We start from the raw sequence: 11768 nt of genomic DNA on the forward strand, positions 1-11768 counted from the left end.
CTGAAATGTTTAAAAAAATTTAGAAAGTTCTGTTGCATTTGGCATAATTCTCCCAGATATGTATATCATGACCTGGATAATTGAGTCTTCGTAGACATATCCCCTAAATCCTGTGCAGTTTAGGAGGCCCCCAACATACTTCCATTAAGTGTATATATAACTGACTGACTGTATAAACACTTTGGGCTCAGTTTACTCTACATTTATACTGATTGTGATCATGTCAAAGTTTAACATTTGCAGGGTAAGACAATATTTTTAAGGGTTTAATACTATATGTACCTCTGTAATCTAAACATTTTGTCAGCTTAAAGACTCATGAGCACCGAGTTGTTATTTTTGATGGTTAAACCATCCATAGTGCTGTCAAAGCAGTGAGTATAGGGCCTAGAAGTTTTTATGGGGCTGTCTGAGGGTGGGGCTTATATTGTGTGGAGGATGATGGGACCATTCCAGTGTCTTGCACTGGTGGATCTCTCATTCCAAATCTTGATTGCCTCATGTAGTATAACTGTATGTAGTTATATATTACCCAATTTGATGTTTTAAGACAAACACAACCACATTTGTGCATCAAACATGAACCCAACTAAGATATAATTACCCCTTATTGGGGGCAGAACAGCCCTATTGGGTTTATTTAATGGTTAAATGATTCCCTTTTCTCTGTAATAATAAAACAGTACCTTGTACTTGATCCCAACTAAGATATAATTACCCCTTATTGGGGCAGAACAGTCCTATTGGGTTTATTTAATGGTTAAATGATTCCCTTTTCTCTGTAATAATAAAACAGTACCTGTACTTGATCCCAACTAAGATATAATTACCCCTTATTGGGGGCAGAACAGCCCTATTGGGTTTATTTAATGGTTAAATGATTCCCTTTTCTCTGTAATAATAAAACAGTACTTGTACTTGATCCCAACTAAGATATAATTACCCCTTATTGGGGGCAGAACAGCCCTATTGGGTTTATTTAATGGTTAAATGATTCCCTTTTCTCTGTAATAATAAAACAGTACCTGTACTTGATCCCAACTAAGATATAATTACCCCTTATTGGGGGCAGAACAGCCCTATTGGGTTTATTTCATGGTTAAATGATTCCCTTTTCTCTGTAATAATAAAACAGTACCTGTACTTGATCCCAACTAAGATATAATTACCCCTTATTGGGGGCAGAACAAGCCTATGGTGCTGCTGTAGTACAAACATGACTGAGTAGTGCCAGAGAGCCCAAACTCCTAGACGTTCAGCAGCTAAAGACCAATACTCTGGCAGTGCTAGTTTGGTAACCCCTGGTGGAAACCCCAAGACCTTCATGAACCTAGCAAAGCATCCATTCAGGCGTCTTATTGTATTAAAACAATATGTTCCTGTTGGACTATACCAAGTGCAACAAATTCCTTGACAGGCTGAACCTATGAGCATTTAGCAGGGAGGAGACGTGATATGAATCACCCAGAAATGCCCTTTCTAATACTTTAGTGTTACCACAATAGACCGATCATGGCAGGAAACCCTTTCCAAAGAATTAAAAACCTCAGAATGTTTACGGACAATTTTATATTTTTATACAATCCATCTAGGAGACCACCCAAGTGCCTTGGTCGCCTGCTTGGAAAGGAATATATCAATGTTGTTTCTACCAATTTATGGGCAGGATCAGTTTGCAAAGTCATTGTTCATGTTTTGAAAAATAGGACATTTTTACTACCAACTTGCTTGTTCTCTAGAAGACACCAAGTACATATTCCAACTACGTATATACCTACTGAGTTAGATTCTATTATTTAGCCTGTTCTCATTGATTATCTAAGAAAATGAAGTTGAAGTCTTTCACAAAATGGATTAAAATCATAACACAACTGTGGCCTTGAATACTTGCTCTTTAATGGCCTTCAATGTCTACATCTCTGTGTTTCCTCTATGGTTGGGTGACCAGATCACTTGAGAATTCAGGGACAACCATAAAAATAATCCAGTTAGCAGGGCTGAACTGATTGCCCAGGCAACATGTATTTATTAGACTTTAGTGATCCAATCGCCCTATGCACCCTATGATCACCCTGTGATCCTCAACATTTCAAGCATATCATAACACAGAGTGATGCCTGAAATGTTGAAGAAAATAACTTGTTTCTTGCCCATATAGTAGTGTTAACTCCAAGGCATGGAGATACTTGTTAATGAGACAACCTCTATCTGCATCAAGTTCTGCATCTTTGAGAGCTGGATCTGCAGGGCCAGGAGTCTTGGACCTTCGTGGTCTACATAGTGATTGAGACGCTACAAAGTGATTACCTGGCTTAGTGACCTTTAGTTAAAGGGTAGAATAGAAGGGGCTACCTAACCCCTGTCAGGGTAATATAGTAAAGTGTTGAAATGTGCATTTAGGGTGATTTAGTGAACTCTTCTAATGTATCAGTTGGTATAACCTCAGAGCATTGAAAATCAAACTTTTCAAGCCCCACTTAAAGGTCCAACCAATGGTCATTAATGAAATGGGTGAATATATATACTGGCTGATACATTAGATAAGTACAAGAAGGGGCTGGATGGCTTTTTAGCAAGTAAGGGAATACAGGTGTATTGACTGGTCCGATTGCCATCTTGGAGTCAGGAAAGCAAATTAGAGAGGCTTCAGATGGGGTTTTGCCTTCCTCTGGATCAACTAGTAGTTAGGCAGGTTATATATATATATAGGCATTATGGTTGAACTTGATAGACATATCTTTTTTCAACCTAACTTACTATGTTACTATATTAAAATATTAGTGTACAGCCAGCTCAATTGCTCTGAAATAGAAAACGACTCGCACATTATGTAATAGTTTGTGTCCCATAAGTATAAAGGGATATAACATAAAGCCAGAGGAACAATAAGTTGAAACACAAAATTATAATTTTTTTAAGTTATATAAATGCTTTCCGCCATATGTTCTATGACATAATGTTCTGACCCATAAACCCTTGCACTGCCAGGCACCTCAGCAGGAGCCTGTCAAGCCAATTGTATGTGGCACAATCCATAAAGATCACATTTTCCATTTACGACTCTTTCAACTTCCTCACGTCCAGTCAAGTAAATGTCGGGTCAGAAGTCCCAGCCCGTATGAGTGGCTGCCATTTCTACTGCAGCTGCTCGGGGGCCGCGGGAAGCCAAATGCTGCAAACGTGGCTTCACCCCACCTGGAAAAATAAAAAATGGAGTCCTCAGGGAGATTCCCACTCACGCTCCTGAACATAGTCTTCCCTCCAGTGAAAACAAAACATATTTTGAAAGATTTTGGCCACAATATGTCGGAAAGTTGCAGCTTTCCATGGCAACTGAGGTGTCTAATTCCTCTGACCAACTGCATAAAAGTTTTGTCCATATCTCCATGGTGAAATGACTACTACAGATTTATTGAATGAGATGGATATTTGCTGTCATCTTAATAAAGTGGAGGGGAAATTCCCCAAACAAAGTTTATTGCATTTTGAGCCATGGCTGCCGTATCTTGGAAGAGATAATGATGATCAAACAGACTTTGAAACGCAGAATTAGAGAGAAGGTGGTTCTTATCTACTGAACTATGTGCTTTCAGTTCAGGACTGTCATTTATATATACTGTTTGGCATATTGCATTCCTCACTGCCGTATTTATATGCTCTCAGCTCCCCCCACACTTCCTATTTCATACTGATAAAGAATGGCATGTTATTGACCTTTATAGAGCCTTATATATTCCATTTCAATTCTGAATGGCCGAGAATTCTTGTTTACATAAAGGTAAATATAGTTTTAGGGTGGGCAGGGTGGAAATTTTGAGTACATATATCAGTAAAGCCAACTTTGCAGCCCTATAGTCCCTTGAAGCTGATGTAAGTACTTTACCTGTCTACAGTTTCCATATCTAGTGTGTTTCTGGGACAACCATGTCTCTGTAATCTTCAATTTTTGACTCCGGCATGGATCCTGATTGTCTGTTTACTGCCTTCCCAGACTCTTCCTGAGAATATCACTGCCTACCCTGATCCTGGTCTACTTTGGCTACTTTGTGTCTCGTACCCTGACCTTCTGCTTGTTCTGGCTCCAAAAGCCCTCCATCCCTTTTTAACTCTGAGTCAGAAGTACTTAGCAGTTGCCCAGAGTGATACTTCAAACCACTTGGGTGAAGGTTCAACCCAAAGAAAGAGAAGGATAGGTTAAGCATATGGAAACAAGAGACATTTGCTGCTGTGAGATGCCCTAATACTTCTAGTTATGACAAGAAACTCTTGAATGTATTTTTAAGATTCTTCTTGTCTTTGTTAAACATCCATAGCTCCATCTTAGGGATGTTGCCTCCTGTGTTCCAGCCTTATTTCTTCACACATTAACCCAACCCCATGCAGGTAACTTCCACCTTGTCCTAGGCTTTTACTTTTCAGTAAATCTGACCCATATTATTCTTATCTGCCCTGGAAGATTCTACTACGAGCAGGCTACTGTGTGTAAATGGAACAGCAACTAAATATGGTGTAATCTGCCATTGAACTTCTCATTGACCCTCCATTCTGTCAGTCCTCTCCTGGCAGCTATACACCCACCAAACCACCTATCCTTGTCCTGATTTACCTTTATCACCCTTCCTAGTCTTCTCCACCTCTGGTATATTTCTCCAGTTGGCTTCATCTGATTTCCATTGTCTTAAATATAGCATCTCACAATTTCTCTCCCATTTTGCTTAGTTCTCTTTCTAATTGCCTTTCCATTTATGTCCTTCTGGATGCCTTTCTAGCCCATATGTCTATGAAGATTCTCATTCAACCAGGTCATGATATACAGTATCTAGTAGAATTAAGTCTAAAACAACTGGACTTTTCTGAGTTTTTTCTTAAAAACGTTTCACCAGTCATCCGAGTGGCTTCTTCAGTTCAAATGATCATTTTAACTGAAGAAGCCACTCGGATGAGTGCTGAAACATTTCAAGAAAAAACTCAGAAAAGTCCAGTTGTTTTAGACTCTTTCTAACCCATCTAATGTCATCAGAGGACATTCTAGAACATTTAATATGACTGGTATTCTTTGAAACAGTTGAGTTTCTCAAGGAACAATGGATTGGAACAATGAGGAATTCTCCCAGGACCCAAAGTTCCATTTACTTGTCAAGCAGAATTTCCTTTTAGACTTTCCATTTTACTTTAGACTTGAATGAAACCTTGTGGCTCTCAGATAAATAAACAGTCCAAGAGAAATCTTCACAAATTTCCTTCCATTACTTACATTGCTTCTGTGTGTTGTCATGGAACGGGACCTCCCTTTGGACATTGTTCCCATGAAAGGTGCTGCATGAAGCCAATCCCTTTTTATTTTAATCTTTGTGCCAAAAAACATAGTTTCCAACTCCTTTCCTGAAATCTGCAACCCAATGAAACCAACACGGCTTGGCACACTGGCTGCGCGTAATTCAATGATGGATTGTTTGCACGGCTGTGGGCAAGGTAATGCACTGTTTGATCTTCACGTTCAGAAACGCTAATGTAAATACACAGAACCCCTTTCTGTAGATTAAATGTCAGTGGAAAAATAAACTGAACGAAGAATTTGTTGAAAAAAAAATGAAAAACTATCAGTTACAAAGTGAATGAATTACCAGGATCAATTGGGCATTTTTATAGGCACAAAGTATTTAGAGAATCGGTGAAGACCTGTCAACTGTTTCCATGAAAAATGGGTCATTGATACAAAAGAGTCAGACAATGCTCCTTCTCTGGGGTTATACGGGGATTTAGCTAGAATGCTACTTGCTCTTGTTTAACATCATTCTGTAGCAATAGATGGAGAAATGTCTAAAAGTAGTTTTAAACAGGACATCAGTCATAGGTTTTGAACTTCCCTACATGATCCATGGAGACTGCGGGCTGACACTGGTTATTTATGTTAAGTTTGATGGAGGCGGCAGAATAGGATCTGCACATGGCATTTAGGCTTAGTGCCAGCCATTACCGCTTCATTTAGCTGGGATCAGGTTTTTATTAACAATAAGTGATCTACTGTACGTAAAGGAGTCAAAGAACGAGAAGCTGTTGTCCTGATGGGAAACCTGTCCACATACTGCAAAGATTGAAGCCTACAGAGCTTTATTTAGGAAGTCATAGAGAAGTAGGGTTGCCACCTTTATTTTACATTTATACTGGCATTTGGGGAACAGGCAAGGTGTCATATGGGGTGGGGTAATGGGTAGAGAAGGTGGGGAAACAGGTGGAGTTGGCAGGTAAATGAACAAAGTGGGTGGGGAAATGGGTAGAGTTGGTGGGGAAATGGGCTGAGTGGGTGGGGAAACAGGTGGAGTGGGCAGGGAAATGTACAAAGTGGGTTGGGTAATGGGTAGAGTGGGGAAACTGATGGAGTGGGCAGGGAAATGTACAAAGTGGGTGGGGTAATGGGTAGAGTGGGGAAACTGATGGAGTGGGCAGGGAAATGTACAAAGTGGGTGGGGTAATGGGTAGAGTGGGTGGGGAAACAGGTGGAGTGGGCAGGTAATTGTACAAAGTTGGTGGGGAAATGGGCAGAGAGGGTGGGGAAACAGGTGGAGTGGGCAGGGAAATGTACAAAGTTGGTGGGGAAATGGGCAGAGTGGGTGGGGAAACTGATGGAGTGGGCAGGGGAATGTACAAAGTGGGTGGGGTAATGGGTAGAGTGGGTGGGGAAATGGGCAGAGTGGGTGTGGAAACAGGTGGAGTGGGCAAGGAATTGTACAAAGTGGGTGGGGAAATGGGCAGAGTGGGCAGGGAAATGTACAAAATGTGTGGGGAAATGGGCAGAGTGGGTGGGGAAATAGGCAGAGTGGGTGGGGAAATAGGTAGAGTGGGTGGGGAAATGGGCAGAGTGGGTGGAGAAACAGGTGGAGTGGGCAGGGAAATGTACAAAGTAGGTGGGGAAATGGGCGTAGTATAGCCTGTCTGGCCTTCAGTGGACAGGGTCAGGGAGGGATTCATAGGGTATCAGAAAATTAGCGGCAATTACATTGCTGTTAAATGTGTAATTTCAGCCCCAGCCCTAGCTGGTAACAAGAGGTAAATCCACAGAGAACAAGAAGGCTGTTTTGACCCAGGAATTAGGTATTGTAAGTGAGGGGGGTCTGATTGGAGACCACCTTTTCCCAAAAGCAACACAGATTTAGCAAAGGACACGTTTTCAGGGATGAGAGGCCTCCATTTTATCAATGGATGTGTTTTGTCTTCAGTGCTTCAGTCATATTTAGTATAAAACCCACCTGACCGTCTTTTATGACATTATTAGACCTGATTTGGTTTATAATTAAAAAAATAGTTGATAGTGATGGAGGCATGGAGGCTTAGGGGTCAGCACTGTGGCTTTGCAACTCTTGGTCCTGAGTTCAGTTCCCACCTCCCACAGTCCATATTCATTCAGGCATATTGATTGGTCCCTGATCAAACCCAACCTGGTGTGTTAGATGATCAGGACTGTAAGCTCCACTGGGGAGGGACCAATGTGAATGATGAGCGTTCTCTGTAAATGTGTTGACACTATGTAAAAAAGATAATAATGGGGAGCAATTCTTCCTGCGGATTGACCAGGACCACTAAATTAGTTGTTTCAAATAACACAAATATTGCAGTTACTTTGTTCTCTCCGAACCTATATCAGAGGGATCTTGAACAAGAACAACTCCAAATATTATTATATTTCATTTTCTCTAACATCACGGCACAAGGTTAACCCGGCGAGGAGCCTCTGACGTGGGGTTGAGAGCAGCTTGGCGCTCCTGCGCGTCCACAAATGTTATTTTTGCATTCACTTCACAAGTTACAGCTGATCGTGATGAACTGCAAGACCCAAATGAAAAAAAAATACCTCTTGTCAAGTTTTTTAGATGGCCTGGAGCGCTCAGTCTGCAAAGTAAGCAAACCGCCGACCAGATGTGTTCAATAAGGCTTTGGAGGCGAGCCCTGAAGAAGGGGGGAAAAACAATGCAACATTGGCAGATTTGGAATCTTTTTATTTGGTAAATGTTAAAATTGGGCTTTGGAATGTTTCCCAGCTGCCAAGGCAACGTGACCAAAGCCATGCAAAGGCCAGGTACAGAAACTGCCTGTTTAGATTTAAAGGAGCAGGAAAAGCTAATAAAGAGTTAATCTCAAGCTGCAGGCATACCTTCAGTTCTCTCCCATATTTCTCCCATTCAGAAGATCAGAAGCCAAACAGGAAGAAAAAACGCTGAGCTGTGTAAAGAAAGTTCCCATAATGCCTCACTCCTGCACGGAGACCCAGGCCTGTGTACATGCTCAGTTAGTTAGACTATGAGTCAGCTTCCTGCTGATTGGCTCAGATCCACATTCCTAAGGGGGGGAAGTGAGTTCTTAGCATTCTTGAGGGAGGGGGGAACAGGAGAGAGCAGAGAGCTGTGTGTCTCTGGCAGAGGAAAACAGACACAACAAATCTTTTGACAGAGGACTCAGGGCAGCGTTTCTGTGAGTGCTTATGGCTGTATTTACATAGACCTTTCTGATAAAGCTTACTGAGTTCTTTCTCCTTTAAACATACAGTACAATGAACAAAGATTCTGATTGGCAGCCAGGCCTTTACCAGCCGTGTCTACCTGACCAATGGGGGCCCATGTATAGTAGCTCATTTTGAATGGGGTTGGAAAAGGTTCTAAGATAGAGCTTTGGCCAGGTCTTATATATATGTGGAGCCACACAAGTCCCATCATCAGTCATGGGCACCCAGTAGCTTATGGTTCTGTTTCATCGCTCAAGACTCCTAGAAGGCAGGGTTTTAAAGCTGTTGCCTTCTTTCCCCAAGTACAGTTGTGCTAGTTATTTATTAGGAGGTCACAGTGGGACCTTAATTAGATGATTGGAGGCCTTCATTCAGAGGCAATTCCTGAGATCCAGTAACTTCCTGCTGGTTTTGTGTATAATGGGTGGGGAAGAATGCACAATAATATACTCATCCTGAGGACAATCAGCATCTCTATGGTTCCAGGGACTATTCCACCAGGAGTTACCTCTAAAGCTTGAGTACTAGGGAAGGAGGTCATTGTGCTCCAACTGCAAATTTGCTTACCAAGTCAACTTTTGTGAATGGTTGATGTGACTGTCTATGGTATTATTCTACAGTGACCCTTACTCTGGGAGATATTAGGAAACCATCTTGTTGATATAAAATACATTGGCTCAAAGGCAAAAATAGCTGGCCCTTGAATGGAGGCAATCCCAAAAACACAACTTTTCTATGCAGTCGTACTTTTGTTGATCATGTCCAACAGAAATAATGGCATTGAGAATTAAATATATCCAGTAAATGAGGTTAAACTCACCCATCTACACGTGGAGGTGCAAATGCCCCAGGAAAATGGAGTAGTGGAAGACCAAGTACAAGCAGCAAACAATAATGATTGACAACTAGTGATGAGCGAATCTGTTCCATTTCGCTTCGGCGATAAATTTGCGAATCTTTCAAAAGATCCGCGAAACGGCAAAAATGTGCGGCAAAAAAATTCTTATTTCGTCGCCCTCTGCTATTATTTTGTCGTCCGCGGCTATTATTTTGTCGCCAGCGGCTATTATTTCGTCGCCCGCGGCTATTCTTTGGCGCCCGCGACTAGTCTTTTTTGACGCCGGCGACATTTTTTGGACGTGCGGCAAATTTTTCCGCTGCAAATTTTTTCATCCGTTTTGAGAAACAATCGCCCAATGGCGAAACGCGGAAATTCGACGCAAATCCATGCCTGCCTGATCTCATTCAAATCAAACCTGTATAACCTGAGATAGTGCTATGGGACACCTCTGGCTACCATCTTTATCAACGCACAGTTATGTATTATGCAATTGTGCCCTTAGGTGTTGGCTTTAGTGACTGAGAAAAGGTGTGTGAGCTCCATGCACTAGATGAATGGCCACCACAAACTGGCAAACTAGGGAGCAACTCCTTCAACTCCCCCAAATGTTACATTAAGTTCTGCTCACGTTGGTGTGGGATCAACCAGGCTTTTTGGAAAAACACCAGTTGAGTAAATGACAAGAACCACCAATGTCTATTGCAAACAACCTCCTTTATTGATTTCCAGGCAGGTAATGATCTGGTGATATCAATAGTAAAATACATAAATGGCTTATGACACCTGAGCAAAGCAAAACAGCTCCAGGTTTCACCTCCCAATTGAGCAGCACATCTCCCTGGTGGTCTCACAATCTCATCTAGTGATTCTATCTCCAGCATAGGCCATCCCACAGTGGTGTCTTGCTCCCTGACACACTACTTACCCCTGAGCTCAACCACTTGTGCCCCTACTCTAGTGGCCTGGTCAGCATAGGGTCATAACCCCTCTAACCTCCTTGGTGGAGCAAAGAGATGCTCAGCTACCTTCACCTGCCTTGCTCTCCTAGAGCGGCGATTACAAAGAACTAACTACCAAGTAAATCCTAACTGGGCCTGACACCTACCTAGGACCCTACTCTGTATCCACCACCCCAGCAAGGTGAGGTCCCAGGAAAGACCCTGAGCTCTAATTTTTATACATTCACACAACCCCATCTGCTGGGCATTTTAGAAACTAACAGAAAATTTACTGGGAAAATGAAGTAGTGTCCCTCAGAGACTTCCAGACCAAAGAGAACTTGGCTGGCAGCCGGTGCCAGTGCCATCATTTCTGTAACTGTCAGCTTCTCAGCATGGAAATATATTCCCCGGCCCCTCTTGGATTCACATTTCAGACATTTTTGCTGATTGCTCTCAAAATGGCAGACATTTCCTCAGTAGCTAATTAGGAAAATAACTGCCCACTCAAATATATGATTTAACCACTGGCGAATTACAATTATTTTGGTAAAAAAAAAAATATAAAGTTTTTGATTGTCATGGCTGGACATTTTACATGTTCTACTGTATATGAACAGAACAACCCATTATTAGTGATGAGCGAATTTTTTCGCCAGGCATGGATTCGCAGTGTATTTCCGCATTTTGGCATTGGTGAATTGTTTCGCGAAATTTGCGGCAGAAAAATTAGTTGCGCGGAATTTTGTTTTGACGCGCGTCAATTTGTATGGTACTGTCTCATCAAAAAAGGCACGGTCGCGTCAAATCGGGCGCCGTTGCATCAAAAAGGGCACCGGCGCTTCAAAAAAAGGCGTGGTCATGTCAAAATTGGGCGCGGTCATGTCAAAAATGGGCGCGGTTGCATCAAAAAGCGCAGGCGACAAAAAAAATAGACACAGGTGACAATAAAGACGCGGGCGACAAATGCGTATTGTGAATTATTCACCGTTTTGAGAATTTTCTTGCCGTTTCGTGAATTTTATGGCAAGCAAAACGGGACTGATTCGCTCATCACTACCCATTATTAGTAGTGATTTAGCTATTATTGAGCTATGTAAAGGGCAAGTTATTTTTATTTGTGCTGTATGGCCTGGGGCTACTGTCAGTCAGAAAGAAATCTATAAAATATCTGTAACTGGAAGTCATTTCTAAATGCACAATACAAAAAAGACACACAAAAACCACCTCTCTCTCTCTCTCTATATATATATATACACACACACACACACACACAATAAATCTGCAGTTGTTGTAGATAAAAAGTAAGTTTACTCCATATATAATAGCCTTACTAACATTTCCACACTAAGGGGCACATTTACTAATCCACGAACGTCCGAAAAGCGTCCGGATGCGTTTTTTCCGTAACGATTGGTATTTTTGCGATTTTTTTACGTCGCCGTTGTGACTTTTTCGCGAATTGCCGTGACTTTTTCGTTGCCGTCACGAC

This window comes from Xenopus tropicalis, chromosome 7, assembly GCF_000004195.4.
Source record: "Xenopus tropicalis strain Nigerian chromosome 7, UCB_Xtro_10.0, whole genome shotgun sequence".
Taxonomy (NCBI): Eukaryota; Metazoa; Chordata; class Amphibia; order Anura; family Pipidae; genus Xenopus; species Xenopus tropicalis.